This window comes from Lepidochelys kempii, chromosome 5, assembly GCF_965140265.1.
Source record: "Lepidochelys kempii isolate rLepKem1 chromosome 5, rLepKem1.hap2, whole genome shotgun sequence".
Lineage (NCBI taxonomy): Eukaryota > Metazoa > Chordata > Testudines > Cheloniidae > Lepidochelys > Lepidochelys kempii.
The window spans coordinates 6,544,568-6,568,455 of NC_133260.1; the positions used below are offsets into that span (position 1 = coordinate 6,544,568).

The following is a 23,888-nucleotide window of genomic DNA, read 5'->3' on the forward strand; positions in this document are numbered from 1 at the left end:
CACATTCTTGGGTTTTTGCTCGCCCCATTTCCAGTGGGAACAAGGAAGAGAGAGAAGCGGCCATACTCTGAATAAGTTGGTTCTTTTGGTGTTCCCAGCCGACCTGAAAAGAAGCACCAGAAGAGAAGGAAGTCCCAGAAATCCCCTGCCAGAGTCTCTTCTCAGGAGACAGCTATGGCTGGTCCAAATTTTTTTTATCAAAACTGATTTTCAACAGAAAATTGGGTTTTAGATTAAGCTAAATATTTCATGGAAAGTATCTGCTTTTCACAGAAAAGTTTGACTTATTTGACCAAAACCCTTTCTTCTGAAAATTTGCTTGTTTTCTTCTAATTTTTCTGTGGGGAAAAAGTACCATTTCCTGACCAGTTCTACTCACAGCCCATGTCTGAATACCAAAGAATGTAAAGACTTCAGATAAGCATCTGAGTGAAAAATTTTGAGGTTCGTTAGCCTATACATGTATTAAAAGATGCTGAGCTACTATGATGATAGCTAGGTTAGATAAGTACATAGATGGGCATTTCATTCTTTGTATATTTTGTACAGCGACCTTTTAAAGTAGATTAATATCCTGGCCACGTATTTATTTATTTTTTCCCCCAAAATAAAATTGAAAGAAAACCCCATTTCATTTATTTTCTAGAAAATTTTAGACAACGGTAGGCCGTTCTAATGCCCAAGACAGATCTTCCCGACAAATCAAATCCTAAATTCAACAGCAGCAGCAGCCACAAGGAAACCAGTTAAAACATTCACCCAACAGAATAAATCAATAAATGTGTAATAAAATAAATGGATTTGATTAAAAATATCCAAGCACAAACTAAACATTTAAGAGGGGTGAGGGGTGGGGGGATGGCTTAGCAAAGGGAGCTGAACTGAAAGATGTGTATAGAGCTGGGGCTGGTGGGATGATGTGAAATCAAGGAGCAGCACAGATGAAACCTGACTTTTGAAGTCAATAACTAGGTACAGACTTAGCACTGTAGACAATTACTAAGATAAGATGCAGTTTTACCAATTGTACATCTGTATGTCAAGCAGAACAAACAAAATCCTTGACAGCCTCTTACAGGATCCCAATCCAATTTAAAGTGCATGGTACAAGGATGAGCGCAGTAGTCACAGGTTAAGATAAATCTCACCATTTTGCTGTAGTCTCCCAGCTAATTTATTCTGTCTTGTCAGGAAAAAAAACAAACAGAAAAAAGAAAAGAAAGAGTTTCCATGTGTGCTGCTTCAACCATGAACCCAGGCAGGCAGGCTATAACAGGGGAAAGAATTGATTCCACCTTTCCGGGAGAGTTTTTAAGATCAAAATGTAATTTGGTGGAGTGCCGAAGCACTGCTAATTTTAAATTAATATTAATTAATATCCACCAGCAACATGATCCCTGGAAAGATCAAACTATTTGAGCAAAAGGGTAGCCCACCTGGTACTGGGAGATGAGCAATGCTGCCCAGTAATGAGGTCCTAAAAGTAGACATAATCTCATCTCATGCTGGTGCAAACTTGGGCCTGATTCCAACATTACATATAGCAATGTAAACCTGGAGGAACTCCACTAACTTCAAGTGTAGTTGCCTAGGTGCAATGGGAGGACAACCAGGCCCGGTGTCAATGGAGTCACTCCAGATTTACATTGGTGTAAGTGAAAGAAGGAGGAAACCCTCTGAGTCTGGTTTCACACTGATGTGAGATCAGAATTTAGCCTGGTTTAAACCCTGGGATCTGAGTGCTTGTGATCAGGCCAGATGATGGGACCTACGGCAAGCATCAGAGTGTTAGTCCTCGTATCTTTAACAAATGCCAACATGGGTGATTCCATTCTGTCCCCATAGCTTCCACCCGCAATATGTCCTGAACGTTAGTTTTTATTTAATCTCTAACAAACTAGAGATGGATGCAAACCAGAACCCTGAACCCAAGCATCTCAGTAGTTGCATCCCAAGCATCCCAAGCATCCCAAGCATCCCAGTAGTTGCATCCCAAGCATCCCAAGCATCCCAAGCATCTCAGTAGTTGCATCCCAAGCATCCCAAGCATCTCAGTAGTTGCATCCCAAGCATCCCAAGCATCCCAAGTTCAGCTACAAGCTCATAGATTGTAGCTCAAGCTCATCTTTCTTATAATCAATGGTTGGGTGAACATCACAAGGCTTTAAGTACTTGGAAAACCACTCGGCCAAATCCACAAATGGTGTAAATTAGCATAGTTTCATTGAGGTCAACGCAGCTTAAAGAAATGGCCCCAGTTTCCTGGAAGAGTCAGGAAGTAATTTTTTCCCTGATGAATAATTGTGATTCGGGGCTTGGAGAGGGGTTCACCTTTCCCAGAGCATCAGAGATCAGCCATGTCCAGAAATGGGATACCAGTTGGGGTGGACCGGTGCACTGAAATAGTACAGAGAATCCTCTTTCTCAGTAGCTTGGCTGGTGTGTCTGGCTTATGTGCTCAGGGTCTAACTGATCTCCAGATTTAAGCTCAGGAAAGAATCCACCCCGCACCCCCAGTCAGATTGGTAGGGACCTTGGAGGTTTTTTGCCTTCCTTTGCAGCATAGGGCATGGGTCGCCTGCTGGGATCATCTCGGTGTATCCTACCACTAAACAATTCCCTGCCCTTGCAAGGGACTCAGGGATTGGCGGCACTTCTGTCTCCTGCTGTCTGCCTGTGGCAGGTTGGCTCAGAGGGACCACAGTGGCTCTGGATAACTGTCGACCCACTGCCCAGTCTGCATCATCAGCCTTGGCTGCTCTGACCGCTCAGTTTTTGCAATACCAAAAGCCACCCCCGGGTGCCCCTGTTCTGCAGATCCCCAGACATGCTGCACTGATGAACAACAAAGAGGTCAGATTAGCTATGCTGCCAGCCCCCAATCATTGCAGGCGTTGGGTCCCGCAGTGGTGTGTTTCCATTGGTGGCCCACGTGCCAAATGTTGGACCCTCGCTTTAATGTTTAATTTCATGTTTAATTTTTAAAATTTGATTTGATCATTACCATAAACATTAAACAATATTTCCTGTTTAAATATGAATGGGCTGCATTATTTGATTGAAATGAGTGTTCAGATGGCTAATGCGTTTTATTACAGCCATAGAATTTTACTGTTATTTCCCTTCCAGCTGCTGCTGTTTCAGGGAGCTCGAAGGGGCTGAGTTTTCAATAGGCTGGTCCCATCTGATGGCATGGAGAGGGAAACAAGCAGCCAAGGGGAGACCTTCCCTGCCTGGGGATGCCCCTGCTGGTAACAGTCAGCATGGTTTTATAACACTGAGCGGTCGCTGTCATGGTTCAGTGTCCAGACAGGAGCTCAGAAAGGCCCTTCACGGCCTATCCCCACCTGTCAGCTCTCATTCACTGTCAGAGTGTCAACACTCACCTCTGACCGGTGCATGGTGCCAGCTCTGAACACCCGGGTGTTAAATTTACAAACACGCATATTTGTGCTTTCTCCCCTGTGGCTCCCTCGCACTTGTGATGAGCGCCCCGTCAAACATCCACAGATCTCGCACATCAGCCTCCTTCAAAAACTCTCCTTTGCCATACTGCTGACATACAACATGGCAACGGTTTGGCTGATGGTGTACAGGGAGCACTGATTGTGCTGACTGATATTGGCTCATTGTTTCCTTGCACTCCCCCATCTGTCTGCATCCATCTGGTGTCTCTGGTCTTCTATCTAGAGAGTGAGCGCTTTGTGGTGGGGGCTTTTTTGTTGTGTTTGTACAGCGCCTGGCACAATTAGGTCCTAGTCCATGACTAGGGCCTATGTGGGTAGGGTAGGAAAAATAGTGAAGACACAAGTCTTTTGGCAGCATGCTGGATACATGCAGACTGGGCATTATGGGAAGATGGTGATGGGATTACAAACCTATAGCTGCTCTTCCTGAGAGCACAGTTGGCATATTCCAACCCTGGCAGGGGGCAGGTATATTCTAGTTGGGCTAGCCCACTCTTTGTAGTAACCAATCTCAAAGGATGTCAGAAAGGCCAGCAGGGCATCATTCTCCATGTTTCACACAGGGGATAACCAAGGCAGAGAAGATCTCTTTGATTTCCTGTTGAAGTCAATGGAAGTCCTGCCACTGACTTCAAGGGCAGCAGGGTCCTAAATGAGTTGGCCATGATTGCACAGCTAATTGATGGCAGAATCAAGACTAGAATGCTGATCTCCCAGCTCCGAGGCCCATGCTCAGCCCACTTCCCCACAGATGTCTGCCTAGCTGACACCCTCTGCGGCTGTGCTAAGTTTCCCTCGGGAAATCTGGACTGTCTATGGGTTTGCAATCTGGCATTTTGCAGCCACTTGCCTGTGATGGCATCTCTCTACATCATTATGCTGAGGCTTTGTAAAATGCATCTATATTCTTCTTTTTAATGCACAAAGATAGAAAATGAATCTGATTCATGGTGGGGAGGGGGCTGAGGTATGGGAGAGAAGTGTCAGGGTAAATCATAGACACCAGAGATGGAAAAGACCTATTAGGATATGCAGTCCTTTCCCTGCCAAGGTAGGATTGTTTCCTACTGAGCATTCATAAGCGGTTTGTCCATTCTCATTTTAAGTAATTCAAATAATGGAATTACTGCCACTTCCCTTGGGATACTCTTCCACAGTCTGATAGATTTCACCATTAGGACATTATTCCCAATATCGCAGCCTAAATTTCTTTTTGCTTGATTTCAACCACATGATAGGGCTTCTACCACTTCCCTTGAGAGACTAATTACACAGCCTAACAGAGCTCCTCATTACAAAAATCTGAACAGACGTCCTGGCCCACCTGTATTTGCCAGCCGTGAACATCAGGTATTTCTTTCAGCAAAGGCAGATGTTGAAGCTGGGGTGGGGTGGTCCGCTTGTGGGTCTTTAATGCCACCATAGTGATAAAATCTGACCTAAACAAAAACCCAAGTCAAGGCTTTGCAAGAGTTTAAATCGGAACCTGAAGTCTCAGCTTGGGCCTGTCTAACTGCACATCCACTCACCCTCCGATCTGCCTCTATGGACAATATAGCTAACGCTCTGTATAAACAGATTTTATTGCGAGGTGGGGGTGTGTCATAAATATAAAGGGAAGGGTAAACCCCTTTGAAATCCCTCCTGGCCAGGGGAAAGCTCATCTCACCTGTAAAGGGTTAAGAAGCTAAAGGTAACCTCGCTGGCACCTGACCAAAATGACCAATGAGGAGACAAGATACTTTCAAAAGCTGGGAGGAGGGAGAGAAACAAAGGGTCTGTGTGTCTGTCTATATGCTGGTCTTTGTCGGGGATAGACCAGGAATGGAGTCTTAGAACTTTTAGTAAGTAATCTAGCTAGGTATGTGTTAGATTATGATTTCTTTAAATGGCTGAGAAAAGAATTGTGCTGAATAGAATAACTATTTCTGTCTGTGTATCTTTTTTGTAACTTAAGGTTTTGCCTAGAGGGGTTCTCTATGTTTTTGAATCAAATTACCCTGTAAGATATCTACCATCCTGATTTTACAGGGGGGATTTCTTCATTTCTATTTACTTCTATTTTTATTAAAAGTCTTCTTGTAAGAAACAATGCTTTTTCATTGTTCTCAGATCCAAGGGTTTGGGTCTGTGGTCACCTATGCAAATTGGTGAGGCTTTTTATCCAACATTTCCCAGGAAAGGGGGGGTGCAAGTGTTGGGAGGATTGTTCATTGTTCTTAAGATCCAAGGGTCTGGGTCTGTAGTCACCTAGGCAAATTGGTGAGGCTTTTTACCAAACCTTGTCCAGGAAGTGGGGTGCAAGGTTTTGGGAAGTATTTTGGGGGGAAGGACGCGTCCAAACAGCTCTTTCCCAGTAACCAGTATTAGTTTGGTGGTGGTAGCGGCCAGTCCAAGGACAACGGGTGGAATATTTTGTACCTTGGGGAAGTTTTGACCTAAGCTGGTAAAGATAAGCTTAGGAGGTTTTTCATGCAGGTCCCCACATCTGTACCCTAGACTTCAGAGTGGGGGAGGAACCTTGACATGCTTCCTCTCTTTTTCCTTCTCCTCCTCCACATGCTTCCTTGCCTCCATTTCCCTTTTGTGGGCAGCCTCCTGTACCTCCTTCTCCAGCCGCATGAGTTCTATCTGTCTTTCATGTTCCCTTTGTTTTTTCTCAGCCTGAAATTTGGCTAATTCCAGCTGTAGTCGAGCTGCGGATTTGGTCATTCTAACCTCTCTGTTTTTAACTAACTTTACACCCGAGGTTTAGAAATAAACAGACAAAACTTGGCTGTAAAATTTTGCTGTGCTGGAATAGAATACCTATTCTCTGATAAAAGAAAAGGAGTACTTGTGGCACCTTAGAGACTAACCAATTTATTTGAGCATAAGCTTTCGTGAGCTACAGCTCACTTCGTCGGATGCATACCGTGGAAACTGCAGCAGACTTTATATATACACAGAGAATATGAAACAATACCTCCTCCCACCCCACTGTCCTGCTGGTAATAGCTTAGCTAAAGTGATCATCAGGTGGGCCATTTCCAGCACAAATCCAGGTTTTCTCACCCTCCACCCCCCCACTCAAATTCACTCTCCTGCTGGTGAAAGCCCATCCAAAGTGACAACTCTTTACACAATCACCAGCAGGAGAGTGAATTTGTGTGGGGGGGTGGAGGGTGAGAAAACCTGGATTTGTGCTGGAAATGGCCCACCTGATGATCACTTTAGCTAAGCTATTACCAGCAGGACAGTGGGGTGGGAGGAGGTATTGTTTCATATTCTCTGTGTATATATAAAGTCTGCTGCAGTTTCCACGGTATGCATCCGATGAAGTGAGCTGTAGCTCACGAAAGCTCATGCTCAAATAAATTGGTTAGTCTCTAAGGTGCCACAAGTACTCCTTTTCTTTTTGCGAATACAGACTAACACGGCTGTTACTCTGAAACCTATTCTCTGATACTGATTGTCAGCCTACAGAAAAAGACAATTCCCTTGTCTCTGCTCTGGGCCCAAATTAAAGCAAAAAACCTCCAACTACTTGGAAACCTGCTTACCCAGCCCAAAGAAAAAGCAAATGGGTAGAACACACACCCCCTATTTACTTTTAGGAAGAAAAGAAAAAAAAAACTCTGGGTTGGAAGACTGTGAATTTCCCTGCAGGAGTTAAGTACCCTGCCTCCAGGCAAAGAAAACCTGCAATTCACAAAGATAATCCCCTTTTGTCTCTGCTTGGCCACAAAGCAGAGAAAAAACAAGCTGCATCCGATGAAGTGAGCTGCAGCTCACGAAAGCTCATACTCAAATAAATTGGTTAGTCTCTAAGGTGCCACAAGTACTCCTTTTCTTTTTGCGAATACAGACTAACACGGCTGTTACTCTGAAAGCTGCTTTCAGTTTCAGCTGCTTTCTGGACTTCCTTTCCAAAGGAAAAAAAATTTCCTTTTTAAAATCTGTATTTCTAGTTCAAAAAATCTCAACTGGATCTCAAAATGATTTCAGGTTAATCCCACCACTATGACACCATGTCAAGGTTCCTCCCCCACTCTGAAGTCTAGGGTACAGATGTGGGGACCTGCATGAAAAACCTCCTAAGCTTATCTTTACCAGCTTAGGTCAAAACTTCCCCAAGGTACAAAATATTCCACCCGTTGTCCTTGGACTGGCCGCTACCACCACCAAACTAATACTGGTTACTGGGAAAGAGCTGTTTGGACGCGTCCTTCCCCCCAAAATACTTCCCAAAACCTTGCACCCCACTTCCTGGACAAGGTTTGGTAAAAAGCCTCACCAATTTGCCTAGGTGACTACAGACCCAGACCCTTGGATCTTAAGAACAATGAACAATCCTCCCAACACTTGCACCCCCCCTTTCCTGGGAAATGTTGGATAAAAAGCCTCACCAATTTGCATAGGTGACCACAGACCCAAACCCTTGGATCTGAGAACAATGAAAAAGCATTGTTTCTTACAAGAAGACTTTTAATAAAAATAGAAGTAAATAGAAATGAAGAAATCCCCCCTGTAAAATCAGGATGGTAGATATCTTACAGGGTAATTTGATTCAAAAACATAGAGAACCCCTCTAGGCAAAACCTTAAGTTACAAAAAAGATACACAGACAGAAATAGTTATTCTATTCAGCACAATTCTTTTCTCAGCCATTTAAAGAAATCATAATCTAACACATACCTAGCTAGATTACTTACTAAAAGTTCTAAGACTCCATTCCTGGTCTATCCCCGACAAAGACCAGCATATAGACAGACACACAGACCCTTTGTTTCTCTCCCTCCTCCCAGCTTTTGAAAGTATCTTGTCTCCTCATTGGTCATTTTGGTCAGGTGCCAGCGAGGTTACCTTTAGCTTCTTAACCCTTTACAGGTGAGATGAGCTTTCCCCTGGCCAGGAGGGATTTCAAAGGGGTTTACCCTTCCCTTTATATTTATGACAGGGTGGTTGCATTACTCCCGAAAGGTGCAGCCATGAGTGAGTTGCGCAGGTCCTCTCTGATAAAGCTTGCCCACCACATCACCACCCATTTCCCCTCTCTTTTAGACAGATATATACAGTGAGCACTTACATAGCACTCTACATCTATATAGCACTCTGCCAACATTAACAGGACTGATGGAGTGTAAACTGATGCTTGGAGAACACAGGTCCACGCAGACACTGCCAGGCTGAGAATTCAGAGCAAGACAAGAGACAAAGCAACTATTTTCTCACGGCATATGCTCGATTCCTCAGTGAACCTCACTCAAAACACCAGAGCTAACAGTCTGTTTGTACGATTTCTCAAGCACCCAGTGAGTCAAGCCACTTATATTAATATATAAAAATAGAAATAGGGTTATCAATACTGCTCGCAGTCTGAAACGATCTCCTCTTTCATCTCAGCAGTAGCCGTTGAACAAACCCCTGATTTCCATCCCACCCCAGTTTTGCTTCCTTCCTTCCCGTGGCTCTTACGAGGATTTTAATGGAAAGACATTCAAATTGTAACACTCAGTAGCCCATGAGAATCAATTATATTTTTTTCTTCAGTTGCTGGTTACCGTATTATTTTGTATAATTTTTTTTTTAATGTCTGGCACCTAAATTAGCTCTCAGGAAGGCGACTGTGTGCACATTTCTACATAAAAAGCCCCCCCCCCCCCAGCCCCATCCCTGAAAAAACGTTCCGCGAGTTCCTCTGCCCAGAAAATGCTTGTGTGGCAGATGAGATAGGCTTGATGGCAGGTGATCAAGGGTCAGGGGCTTGCACACACTCTGAAAGGGGTTTGATGATTGCAATTACTCGCCCACGCTTTGACACAGCACACAATACAGCACTACAATTAGACAACCATTATTCCTAACTGCCGGTCTCAACCGTGTCCATAAAAATGCAGCTCACTTTGTCTTTGCATTATTCATACTTAGGGTACGGGGGTGGGGGGGAATAGAAAAAAAGAGGCTGGTATTTGTGTTTATGGTACTGTATAAATTATGTATCCATCCACCAATCTAGACACACACTCACCTTTGAACATTCTCTTTTTCTCTCTCTCTGTACCAGTGGTTCTCAACCTATTTACCATTGTGGGCTGCATATGCAGCTCTCTGCGTGTCATGTGGGCTGCAGCCACACAATATATCTACTACCTATATGGCCCTGAGGATGTCACATGAGCTGCTGCTCTGTGCTGATTGGGCTGCAAGTGGCCTGCGAGCCGCAGGTTGAGAACCACTGCTCTACACACACACATGGATTGATCCTTTGGCATGCAAGTGTATTGAGTTCCATGTATAAGCACAAAGGTCCTGGTCACAGGTGAGTGAAGTCAATGGAATGACTCCCATTGACTTGATGAGGCTTTGGATTAGGCCCAACCAGAATGGAGAGAGGACATGGGGTACAGGGAAAGCAGATGCTTGATGTAACACGGTGGCTCTCAACTTGTGTCAACCTGTCCAGTCTGATTTGTTTTGCGTACCCTCAAGTTTCACCTCACTTAAAAACGACTTGCTTACAAAATCAGACATGAAAATACAACAGTGTCATAACACACTATCACTGAAAAATTACTTACTTTCTCAATTTTACCATATTGTTACAAAATGAATGGCAATATAAATATTGCATTTACATTTCAGCGTATAGTATACAGAGCAGTATAAACCAAGTAATTGTATGAAATTTTAGTTTGTGCTGACTTCGCTCGTGCTTTTTACGTAGCCTGTTGTAAAACTAGGCAAACATCTAGATGAGTTGATGTACCCCCTGGAAGACCTCTGCAGATCCCCAGGGGTATGTGTACCTCTGGTTGAGAACCACTGGCGTAACACACTTCGCACATGTCTTCAGGTGATCCCATGCTCTGCTTGTACCACACCTCTCCTTTACCTTGTGCTCTTGTGTGGAAGGGAGTAGGTGACCAAGGCTGCAGGCCCTACTTCATATAGTATGTGCATAGGAACAACTGAGTCTTTTGTTTTCCCTGCATGCAGAGATTCACTTTAACTGGAATACAAGTGGAATCCCTCAGTCATTTACACTGGAGATACTTTGACTAACTCTTGCCCTGTATCCCACCAAAGCAACAGAGAAGAGATAGCTTGGCCTTGTTCTCTGTCCCATGGGTCCGTTGGGATTAAGTGGGGCTATTCTTTGGAATGGCCGTCAGTCTTCATGCTTGTCAGTCTGACACTTGCCATTATCGCTAAGGCCCAGATCCATTGAAATCAATTGAAAATAGCAGCCTAAACACTTTTGTGGATCTAGGCCTAAATTCTCATTAACATAACTCACACCTGCCCCTCAGTGCTGTCTAAAGCCTTTTCTCAACCAGAAACACCAGGATTATCACCGAAGGCATGATATAATATTCACTGAAACCTAGTTATGTCTTGCCCCTGTAGTTAGATTTGTTTTATTCCGCAAGATGTAGTAAAGGGAACTCTCAACAAATATTACCCAAGAGAGTTGAACTTTCCATGGCTCACAGATTCATAGATTCCAAGGCCAGAAGGGATAATTTGTGCTCATCTGGGCCGACCTCCTGCATAACACAGACCATAGAACTTCCCCAAACTAATTCCCAGAGCAGACCTTTCAAAAAAACCCACCCAATCTTGGTTTAAAAATGGTCAGTGATGGAGAACCCACCACAACTCTTGGTAAATTGTTCCAATGGTTAATTACTCTCATCATTAAAAATTTACGCAGTATTTCCAGTCTGAATTTGTCTAGCTTCAACTTCCGGCAACTGGATCATATGATACCTTTTTCTGCTAGACTGAAGAGCCCATTATTAAATTTTGTTCCCTATGTAGATATTTATAGACTTTAATCAAGTCACCTTTTAACCGTAGAGGTTAGAAGGGACCGCAAAGGGCATCTAGTCTAACCTGCTGCCAAGATGCAGGATTTCTTGTGTCTAAATCATCCAAGACAGATGGTTATCCACCCTCCATTTGAAAACCTCCAGTTGAAGGAGCTTCCACAATCTCCCTAGGCAATCTGTTCCACTGTAGGAAGTTTTTCCTGAGAATTAATCTAAATCTGCTATGCTGTAGCTTCTTGTCCTGCCCTTTGTGGCAAAAGAGAACAACCTTCCTCCATCTTTTGTATGGCAGCCTTTCAAATATTTGAAGACCACTATCATGTCCCTCTCCTCTTTTCCAAACTAAGCATACCCAGTTCCTCCAGCCTTTGATTATATGGCTTGCATTCCATCCCTTTGTTGCTTGCCTCTGTCTCCTTTCCAGTATATCTACATCTTTCTGTACACTGGTGACCAAAACTGGACACAGTACTGCAGCTGAAGCCTAATGAGCACTGAGTAGAATGGTACTGTCACCTCCCATGACTTGTACACTAGGCCTCTGTTAATGCAACCTAAAATTGCATTTGTTTTTTTCTTTCTTTTTTTTTTTTGCAACAGCATTGCATTGCTGACTCAAGTTGACATTGTGATCCACCAAAACGCCCACATCCTTTCTTGGCAGTTCTGCTGCTGCCAAGCCAGTTTTCCCCCATTCTGTATTTGTGCACTTGCTTTTCCTTCCCTAACTGTGGCACCTGCCTTTGTCTTTGTTGAATTTCATTTAATTGTCTATAGCCCAGTTCTTCAATTTATCAAGATCCCTCTGAATTTTAGCTCTATCCTCCAAACTGTTGGCAACTCCCCCCAGCTTTGTCTCATGTGCAAAATTGATCAATATGCTCTCTATTCCGACATCCAGGTCATTAATAAAGACGTTAAATAACACCGGACCACAAACAGATCCCTGTGGAACCCCACATGAAACATCCCTCCAATCCGACATCATTCCATTAATAGTTATTCTTTGCTGTTTTTTAACCAATTAGGTATCCACTTAATGGTAGTTCTGTTGAGCCCAATTTCTCCTGCTTACTTATCAGAATGTCATGTAGGACTGAGTCAAAAGCCTTGCTGAAGTCCAGGTATATTATGTCTGCCACATTCCCCCATCCACCAAATCAGTTTTGTTTAGCTCAATAGAGCGAGCTCCTTGCGTCTATCACAATAAGGCAGGTTTTCTAATCCTTTATTAATTCTCATTGCTTTTCTCTGAACCTCTCCAATTTATCACCATCCTTTTTGAACTGTAGGCACCAGAACTGGATGCAGAATTCCAGCAGCAGTTGCACCAATGACAAAAAAAGAGGTAAAATAACCTCTTTACTCCTACTCAAGAGTCTCCTCTTTATGCATATGGCTTTAGCGTCATATCAGGAGCTCATGTTCAGCTGGTATCTGGATGCTCTTGTCTGTGTAGGCACTCGAAGGGCAGAGGCTTAGGAAAAACATGAGTCCTTGATTTAGGCCATGATCATGTAAATGTAACACCAACAGATCCCGGTTGCCAGCGGGCAGGATGGAACCGGGGACCTCTGGAGCTTAGTGCATGAGCCTCTACCCTGTGAGCTAAAAGTCCACTGGCCCTTAGCTAAGGCTGTAGAGCAGACTCATTAATCTTCCTAAGTGGTCTCGGTGCCACTAGATGGGACAGAACCCCACATCCAGAAGGTGTGTGGGTTACATAAACACTTAAGTATATGTGTAACACTACTCACTGTTAACCCCAATGGGACTACTTGTGTGAGTAAATTTACACAGGTGAGTAAAGTCACACAGTAAGCGTTTGTAGAACCAGAGTGGTTATAGAATCAACAGCAACTTTCCCCACACTTTACAGTGATGGTTTTATGACGCAGGACGACTGTTTTATCTTCAAGCTGAAAGGAACCTCTTTGCTGGCATTGTTCGTAAACCTTTGGAACGAGACCTGTCATTCCTTTCAAGAAAGTGAGTGATACCGAAATGAAGTGTAGAGGTAATTATTAATGATAAAATGAAATAATAAAATACAATACAAGAATAATAAACCTCTCATAGGGATTTCATCATTGTTAATGAAGCATATAATCAATAGGTCATTGTTAGAAAGTGTTGCTTGCTGCATAATGGCATTGAGTGTCCTAATAGAGATGGGCTGGTATGGAAAATTAGGCCCAAGAGATTATATTACAGTGAGGTGGGGGCATAACTGCTGAGATGGAGATAAAGGCAGAGGAACAGTAGCAGTGAGAAAAAATTTGAATCCCGGATAAAAGCAGCCAGACTGAGAGGTATTTGGGGATTATGCTGCAAAGTCTATTTGGAAGACTAGAAAGGTGTGTTGGGTGACACTCAACTGACTATGAGCACCTGCATTCTCCAACAGGGCACCTGGAAAAGGTTTAAATTACAGCTGTTGATTAATCACAGTTAACTCACGCGATTAACTCAAAAAATTAATCATGATTAATTGCAGTTTTAATCACACTGTTAAAAGATAGAATACCAATTGAAATTTATTAAATATTTTAGATGTTTTTCTACATTTTCAAATACATTGATTTACATTACAACACAGAATACAAAGGGTACAGTGTTCACTTTAAATTTTTATGACAAATATTTGCACTGTAAAAATGATAAACAAAAGAAATAGTACTTCTCAATTCACCTCATACAAGTACCATAATGTAATCTCCTTATCGTGAAAGTGCAACTTACAAATGTAGATTTTTTTGTTACATAATTGCACTAAAAAACAAAGCAATGTAAAACTTTAGAGCTGACAAGTCCACTCAGTCCTACTTCTTATTCAGCCAATTGCTCAGACAAACAAGTTTGTTTACATATATGGGAGATAGTGCTGCCACCTTCTTATTTACAATGTCACCGGAAAGTGAGAACAGCCGTTCGCATGGCACTTTTGTATCCAGCATTGCAAGGTATTTACGTGTCAGATATGCTAAACATTCATATGCCCCTTCATGCTTCAGCCACCATTCCAGAAGACATGCTTCCATGCTAATGACTCTCGTTAAAAAATAACGCAGAAATTAATTTTTGACTGAACTCCTTGGGGGAGAGTAGCATATCTCCTGCTCTGTTTTACCCGCATTCTGACATATAGTTCATGTTATAGAAGTCTCAAATGATGACCCAGCACATGTTGTTCATTTTAAGAAAACGGTCACTGCAGATTTGACAAAATGCAAAGAAGGTACCAATGTGAGATTTCTTTCGATAGCTACAGACCTTGACCCAAGGTTTAAGAATCTGAAGTGCCTCCCAAAATCTGAGAGGGAGGAGGTGTGGAACATGCTTTCAGAAGTCTTAAAAGAGCAATACTCTGATGCGGAAACTACAGAACCCGAATCACCAAAAATGAAAATCAACCTTCTGCTGGTGGCATCTGACTCAGATGATGAAAGTGAACATGCATCGGTCCACACTGCTTTGGATCATTATCGAGCAGAACTTATCATCAGCATGGACGCATGTCCTCTGGAATGGTGGTTGAACTTGAAGATGAAGGGACATATGAATCTTTAGCACATCTGGCATGTAATTATCTTGCTCCGCTGGCTACAACAGCGCCATGAGAATGCCTGTTTTCACTTTCAGGAGCTATTGTAAACAACACGCAGGCAGCATTACCTCCTGCAAATGTAAACGAACTTGTTTGTCTGAGTGACTGGCTGAACAAGAAATAGGACTGAGTGGACTTGTAGGCTCTAAAGTTTTACATTGTTTTATTTTTGAATGCAGTTTTTTTGTATATAATTCTACATTTGTAAGTTCAACTTTCATGATACAGAGATTGCACTACAGTACTTGTATGAGGTGAATTGAAAAATACTATTCCTTTTGTTTTTTACAGCACAAATATTTGTAATAAAATAAATATAAAGTGAGCACTGTACACTTTGTATTCTGTGTTGTAATTGAAATCAATATATTTGAAAATGTAGAAAACATCCAAAATATTTAAATAAATGGTATTCTATTATTGTTTAACAAGTGCAATTAATCGCGATTAATTAAAATTTTTTTAATTTTTTTTAATTAATTTTTTTAATCGCTTGACAGCCCTAGTTTAAATCTGTTTTTGCAATACAGTAGTAGAACAAGAGTGGGATAGAGCTATGGTCTCTAGGTGCCTTTTAGAGAGCTAGAGGTGACATGGCAAGATTGCCGTGGGATAATTGCTTGCACACATGACTCTTGAAGACAGTGGTCCCCAAACTTTTTCACTCGCATCCTCCCACCCTTACCTCAGCTGTGTCCACCCCTGGAAGCTGTGGTTGGGAGCCAGGGCCAGAGCTGCAGTGGGGAGCTGGGCCTGGGAGTGGGGCTGTGGCTGGGAACTGGGCCTTGGTTGGGGCCTGGGCCAGAGCGCAGCTGGAGCTGGGGCTGGGACCACGGTCAGGGCCAAGGCCAGGAGCGGAGCAGGGGGAAGACTGGGGCTGGATGGTTCACCCATGGGGGCTGATCTGGGCCCTGCTCACCCCCTGAACATTCCTGCACACCCATGAGGGGGCATGCCCCACAGTTTGGGGACCACGTCTCTAAGATGTCTTCTGTGTCCTACCCATCTGTCCATTGATATTTCTGTATGCCTCTCTGCCTACCGTTTGTCAGGCTCTCCATTCAACAGAGCCAGCCCATTGCACAGATTTCCTAAATCACCCATGTTTGGCCTGAGTCACAGCCGGTACTTGTCATTCGTCTCTGGTGCTTTCTTTTGGAAGGCTGAAGTTGCTAATAGCGTGTCTGGTTTACCAGCTTTCAGCGTGGTCATGTCGGTGGCACATGACTGGGCTTGTCACTGCTGGTAAATGTCAATTTTGTGCGTGACCAAGAAGCAGGAGGGGGATGTGCGTTCTTATGATGGGTGCTGCTGCCACGTTGCCTACTCCACAACTCAATCGGCGGCAACCAATTCAGGTTCGTTGAAAAAGTTGAAACATTTTTGTTTCAGCTCGTCCTGACTTAAATTTTGTTTTTTTCATTTTTTGGTTTGGCCACTGAACCAAAAAATCATTTATTCGCCCAGCTTTAATTACAATACTGGGACCAAACCTAGTATGAATGTGCACCACTCTACTGCCCAGAATCTAAACTGTTCAACTGTGTGTGTCATGAGATCTATATTGCTATTATCCAATGGAGATTTTCCTCAAGTTCAAGTGGCAGGGGGGCTGTGCTCTGTGGGTGGGAAGTTCTATTCCTGCTGTTGCTGTGAAGTTCAGAGTAGCATGGCTCGTGATATAGCAAGAACTAGGAGATCCTATGTGATCACTGATTAATTTTTGTATGTTTTTTCCATGAGTACAGTGTGGATAATAATGTAGGTCTTTGTGTCTCTCTCTCTGGTCAATTTTCCATTGAGCCAAAATCCAGGCTCTTGCTATGAATCTGCTCACAAATAAATCCTCTCCTTTAAAGCTGCTCTTACATGTTGGGAAAATCTCATCAGCTTTGAAAGGAAGAAGCACAACTTTACGGGCCAGCCTGTCCATGGAAGCACCTCGGTGTCTGTGAACACGTGCATGTGAGCCTCTGCATGTAACTGCTTTTGCGATGGCCTCCCTCAGTACATCAGCCTGCTTGTGCTCACAGATCACTGGATCTGTCTCCCCCAGAGGGTGTATTTCTCAAACCCACCTCGCAGGGTCCTGGAATCCGAGCTCCAGCCTGAGCCTGAACGAACCTGCAATGAAACAGCCCTGCGGCGTGTGCGTGAATCAGCTGGCACTGGTCTTTAATTGCAGTGTAGACATAGCCATTGACTCCCCTGGGCTTAATCTCCATTTCCTATAGTTTATAGCCTTTGACCCCTTCTGTAAATTCATCTAGCCTGCGAGTTGAATTTTGTACTATGCTCTGCTTGAAATATTGCCAGGATAGAGCAGACTGGGTTTAACCCATGTTAGGAGAGAGAGAGAGAGAGAGAGAGAGAGTGTGTGTGTGAGATATGCACATTGTAGTCTAAAATTAAATGCAGCAGGAAGGAATCTCCTGCTGGAATTTCCTAAAATATGGCATTCCTCCTCCCTAACCACTTTACATTTTAAGCACTGACTTTCCTAATCCAGAATAAAATTACGGGCAATGTGTACTAGCCAGAGTAGAAGGCAATTTCTCCCCTATGGTGTTCCATGCATGGGATCCACTGAAAGTCAGTAGGACTAAGTAGGAAAGAGAGAATAAGAATACAAAAAAAAAAAAAAAAGAACAAAGCACATAGGCCACTTTATACAACTGTCTCCTTCATCCCCCCTTCAGCTAATAACCCTCCCTAACCTCAGAGGTTGGCAGTAAAGAAAGCTTGTCACATTGTTCTTGGGCAGTAAGTTGTACATCTAGGTCACCTCCAATTTTTAGTCAGTCATTTGAGGCTCCCTTTCCATGAACAGTGCACTGCTGCTATCCCCCAACAAACAGTGAGATGATGAGTCTGTGTCACAGTGGAGGACACCATCTAAACTCCTCCTGTCCCCTTCACTGCAGTAACATGATGGGCGATGACAGAGACATGAAACTGGGGTTGATTCAAGCATATAATCTTCATAACAAGTACCCTCCAGAAGGCAGTGAGGGGATGATCTCTGGACATCTCAGAGACAGAGAGAGCTGTGAAGAGGTTGAGGGTCACATCTGAGAGATGCTGGTTCAGAGGTTGGGGCTGGAGGACGGAGACTGAGAGTTATTAGACATGAGAGTATGAGGAAAGGGAAGCTGCTTCTCAGATTGGAAAAGATCCAGGAGACACCTTCTGGACATCTTGCTTGCTGAATGCATCAGCTTTTACTGTGTCTCGCTGGCAGATGAGAGGAAGAAAAAGAAAGATAGATCTCATAAAACCAGATTTTGGTGGGGAAATTTATAAAATCTACTGATGGCTCATTACAAAACCAAAGAAACATTACCAGACTTTCTATTTCAAGATAATTCTATTGTAAAATGGGTCAAATTTGGCCACTAGAAATACCACTTCTATTGACTGCAGTGTGGGTTGCGGCTCCTCACCAGAGGCAAAGTTTGGTCCCGTATTTTTAGCTTTAATTCCAGTTCCACTGGTTTTTATCAGCAGTATCATAGACACCTGCTAGAAAATAGGATCTCGGCCACCCACATCAGTTAGTCTGCCCCTGTTGCTTGACCTTGACCAGGAGCTGTAATCCTGTTTGTGATGTCAAAAGTGGCGGCTGTGCTAATCACTGTGATACAAGGAGGCAGTTATGGCTGCATGGGGTGGAAGAAGCAGTAGAAGCAAATGGAACGGTAATCTCTGGAACTGGCTCTCTGGAAATGTAGGCTCAACTCTCTGTCCTTCCATAGACTCTGTGGTCCTGGAAAGTTGCTTAATATCTCTCTTTTGTAAAATGGGGACAGTATTATTATTACTATTGATTATTTATATTACCATAGCACCTACGAGACATAGTCATGGACCGGACCCCGTTGTGCTGGGAGTTGTGCAAACCCAGAACACAAGATGATCCCTTACCCTTCCTTTCTCCCGCTCTTTGTCTGCCTTATCTATTTAGATTTTAGGTTCTTTGTGGCCAGGACTCTCTCTTATACATGTAGGTACAGCTCCGAACACAATGGGCCCTGATCTTGGTTGGGGCCTCTATCTAAATATAAATAATAATAAATGGACCCTCCCTGTCAAAGATTCCCGTGTCATGAAAATCTCTTTCCCTGGTAATAACGAACAAGGGAAAGAGAACGATAGAGTCTTGATGACAGAAGCTGGAGGTAAGCCCCTACAGCAGAGCTGCACTTTGGGAAAGTTTAGATCTGAAGTTTGAGGCTCAGACTTGTCTTTACAATAAACACTCAGCATGTCTGCACACAAGAGGTTTCCCATGCATCCTCAGTGAGCTTTATTTTCCCTTTGGCGTGCAGGGGATTCAGTGCGGCTCGCTTGCACTGGCTTTAATGGGAGTCACACATAGAACTTGGTGGGTAATTCCACTGTGCCATTGAGTTGCAGCCCTGGCTATCATCTTTAATGTGGTCATGTCTTGCTTACTCCCTTCTTCACCTTGACTGACACTCAGCAAAGAAAGTGCCACTTTTGTCTCATCTGGTTTTAGACCTTGTCCTGCTTTAATCATAGGAACGTGAATTTGCCTGGAGCCTGTCAAAGATGTTTTTGTTTATTTTACCCCTTAACACTAAGTCAGGAAAGGCTGTTGGTAGAGCGGGGCAAAACTTTTTCGACTAATTGTGTTTTTTGCCACAAAAATGCATTTTTCGGGGACCAACATGATTAGCCGAATTTGGGTTAAATTTGGCAATCCGTTTCATTTGGAAATGTTCGTTTTTTGAAAGGGCCAAAATGTTGCATTTCAATGTTTTCATTCAAAACACGTATTCAAATTAGGCCAATTTACACAAAAAGAGTAAAATACATCTGAAACGGCCAACATGAAACGAAAAAAAAACCATAGAAAAACCCTGTTTTGAGTCAATGGAATCATGTTGTTTGACTCAAAACAAGTTGAACCCCCCCCCAATCATTTTGAGTTGACGCAATCTACTTCGGTCAATTCGAGAATATTACTTTCCCTGTGTTTTTCAATTCAGTGTAAACACTTGTTTCTGTTTCAAATCAAACCAGATTTTTTTTCTTCTGATCTTTCAGATTGACCCCTTTGCCCGAGGAAGTGTGTTTCATGTAGCTGCTCAAACCAAAGACTCACAGATTCCAAGGCCGGAAGGGACCATTGTGATCATCTAGTCTCTAACAGGCCATAGGACTTCCTCAAAATAATTCGTGTTTGAACTGCAGCATCTGTGTTAAATTATACATTTGCTAAGTACAGCATATCTGCCAGTTATGAAGAATGCACCACAACCCTTGGTAAAGTTGCTCCACTTGGTAGAGGGTCATCAGTGCTTCCAATGCCCATCTTAGGCAGGTATTATGCAATCTACCGATGAAGAAGTATATTATAGAAGCCTGCAATTAATTATTATTATTATCATATGCTCAAGATCAGTGGGAATAGGATTCCAGAACCCCTGTGCCATGCTCTAACCAGTAGCTTAACTCTCCCTGTGCCTAAAGAACCTTTTCTACTTTATTCTGAGACTTTTTTTTAGCAAGAAAAGAAGAACTCCCCCTGCTCTGAATCCAGTCTGGGAAAAATACCGTATACAGTACCTTCTCATGAGCGACATTATCATATCACAGGAAGGAGAGCGCAGGAGGAAAGGGAGGCCATCGTGGGGAGCGAGCTCAAGAATCAGAAATTGTGGGAGCAGTAATGCAAATGAGTCAGATAGATTTCTTCACATTTATTTTTTGTTAAGGACTGACCTTAAGTTGAGCTGTTATCAGATAATCCACAACTAGAGTCTCTCTGGTGGTTAGCACCACTTATTTCTTGGCGTGGAATTCTACATGCTCAATAGTCTCCCACCTGCACCCCAGGAGAGCTGCTTGCGAACTTGGGCTAAGTCACGATGGCAGCAGGACAGTCTTTGAAAGGGGACTGAGTTCTGGATGCTGGAGCATTAGCAAAGCAGAAGTCCCCTTGGGGATGCTTATGGGAAACAAGGAAGAGAGGGTGTGAAATAAAAGTCTGGCGCATGCTTCCTATGCATTTCCTCTGTTACCTGTCTGTCTAGGCCCGGATGCACAAAAGGAGTTGGGCATTGTGACGCCAAGTGTCAGAACATCTAATCTTTAGGCACCTAGAAAACCACGGTGATTCACAAAGCCTGAGTTAGGTGCCTAGGTCTGCCAGTCACAATGGTGAGAGATAGGTGCCTTAGCCTGCAAGTCACAAAAGCCAGCACACTAGACAGGGTGCTGCCTAAACCGGCCAATGGGACATGCCGACCACAGTGGTGTGTGCTGCGCCCTGCCCCCTCACAAAGACCAACACCAAAATGAGTGGTATAGCTGGGTAGACCATTTGATGGGGATGCATAAAATACACAATGTTATTGGCTCTCAGGGTTTTAGCAAATGTCTTGTGATATTTGATGTTTCTTCAAAGTCCCAGCTCCTGGAGTCATAGGATTACACGAGAATCTCAGCTTTCAGTACAAAGAAACATAGGTTTCTAGTCCTAGTGGTTGCCAGAAAAAAGATTGTAAACATGACCCAAAGATGCCTTAAAGGCTCTGAAAGCAGATAACAGATACCCCTCCTCCCCAAAAATCAACTGTTAAAACACAAACAAACATGATTTTTTTGAGGCCTGGCTTATGAGTTTTGAATGCTTGAGATTGGCCGTACTGACTGCGTGGTCCTAGGAGTCTGAGCACAGGATGGGATTGGTTCTGCATGACGATATTTAAGAAGAGTGCTCAGGAACAAGAGTGACTACTGCTAGATAGCGCTGAAGCCATCCAAACTCCTAGATTTGACCAGCCGGGAACTTTGGGAGGGGTTTGCAAGTCCAAAACAGGGATGTATGTACTGTTTCTTTCAATCTGTAGAAGGCAGCCAGTGAGGAGGAGAGGCTGAGAAAGGTTCTAGGGAGAAGTTCTACAGTGAAGCTAGGAGAGTAGCTTTAGCAATCAGACTGTTTTCCATATTATTATTCTTATTTTAATAAAGCTCCTTGGAGAGAAGTAGAAGAAAACCACTCTTTCTGTGATACTCTCCCATTATCACATGGCTGGAACATCCTCTGAAGCATAAGACATGCAAAAGGTAGCTCCAGATCAGAACTTAGCCTCTCTAGTGCTAACTAAATGTGCTCAAGGAAAGCTTCTGGACTGGCCCTGAATAAAATGACTCCCATTCTTCTCCCTGCATATGTCATAAGGGACAGACATTTTAAAATAGATGCAAGTCATTTTGTGCAGCTGCCACGGTTACCTTACCATTATGGAATGTCTTTCAGAGGTTCTCTGAGTATTTTGCAAATGTTAATTAAGCCACAAAATACCTCAGCGAAGTCAGGTATAGCATTATTTTTACTGATTTTAGAAAAGGCTAGATTGAGATGCAAAGAGTCTTTCAGTAACACAGAAAGTAAGAGGCAGAGCCAGGACTAGAATCCAGGAGTCCTGACTCCTAGTCCCCTGGTCTAACCAGTAGACCACATTATCCTTCAGAGCCAGGGACAGTACCCAGTAGTCCTGGATCCCAGAAATCAAGTCTCCTACTCTAACTACTAGCCAACATCCCCTCCCCAAGTGCATTGGACACAAAGCTTTTCAAACCTGAAAAAACTGCTCTATGTTCAAAGGAAGTAAAATCTTGAAGTGTTTGAAGGTCTTTCTGTCTTAGCAGATTTGCATGAGCAGTCTGGGTAGCAATCACGCATTTCCTGCACGCCTGGATAGTTAGATGCTCTTCAAAGATTTGCAGTGGGCAGTTTTAGCCATGCATCCTCTCATCCTTTATAGCCACACTCCTTATGTTGAAGCCATTACCAATATCTCTAAACTTCCTTTCAATCATGTTTTACGGTGGCTGTTCAGTGCATTGAGGTACCTTTCATGGTTGAGATGACACTTTCATTATATGCTGCTATTTTCAGTGGTTTATCACTTTTCCCCAAAATTACCTTTGGGGGCTGAAATTTTCTCATGCTTTCTTATTCACAGTCCAAAAGTGAATTTATTTGGAAAGTTGGAAGATAATCTCTTTGGCCATTTTTGAGTTATCTGAGATTGAAAAACCACTGGGGTTTTGCCATTAAAAAGAGAGTCAGCTGCTTATTTTCATGCTCAGACAATTCAAACATTGTTTGGATTGAAAACCATGTGCTTAGCATGTACACCGGCCATATCCTTCTAGATATGAATGTGCAAACATGTCACACTTGCTGTTGACTCTCTTGCTTTGACTTTCCTGCCTTTTCTGCATTTAACATTCCATCCGTAACACTGCATCAATCAATGTGTTTTTTGGGGGGTATTTAATAAACTAGGTAATCAAGTACAACACAAGAATAATCAAATATGTAGGCAAAAGTCATACAGATATTTCTGAAATGTTCTAAACATGTTTGAGAGTTTTTCAGCTTGTCTGCTTTCAAATAGTGTATTCAATACTAATAATCACCCCGTTGATTTTGGCTGATTGACTACGGGAATAGCTGAAATGATGACATTTCCAATCACCTCTTCATTTAATTTTTAAGCAAAGAAAACACATATTGACATGTTTATCATCTCAGTAGTTAAGCCAGTTAATCTTCACAACAAGTGTGCAAGCATTACCATGCCTGCAGAAAATCCTGTCTGGTTTATGATTTTGTACCTATTAAGAGGAAAATAAACATGCAGGTTTATTCAGTTTAGGTTAGTCTCTATGAGCCTGATGCAAAGCCCATTGATCTCTTTCTGTTAGCTTCAGTGGACTTTCAGTCAGGCGCTAGGGGCTGATTTTATGTTCAGTGACCCTGCTGCTTAGGTTATTGATGAGAAGGTTTCAGACACTTTCAGGTAACTTGAGTTGCCAAATCCTTTAAGACACAAAATGATCACCTTGGCTCATAAATTGTTGTAAAACATTCAGCATCCAAAATAATTGCTAGAGATAAAAGGATCCTGCAAAAGATCTTGAATATTCCCTTGAAACTTCAAAATGGATTCGCTTTAGCCC

General features: G+C 43.0%; 1 protein-coding gene across 14 annotated transcripts in view; it reads right to left on the reverse strand.

Moving 5' to 3' along the window:
• The window catches only part of CELF4 (CUGBP Elav-like family member 4), an 889,490-nt gene that overhangs the window by 208,078 nt on the left and 657,524 nt on the right, over positions 1–23,888 (reverse strand). The window lies entirely within an intron of this gene.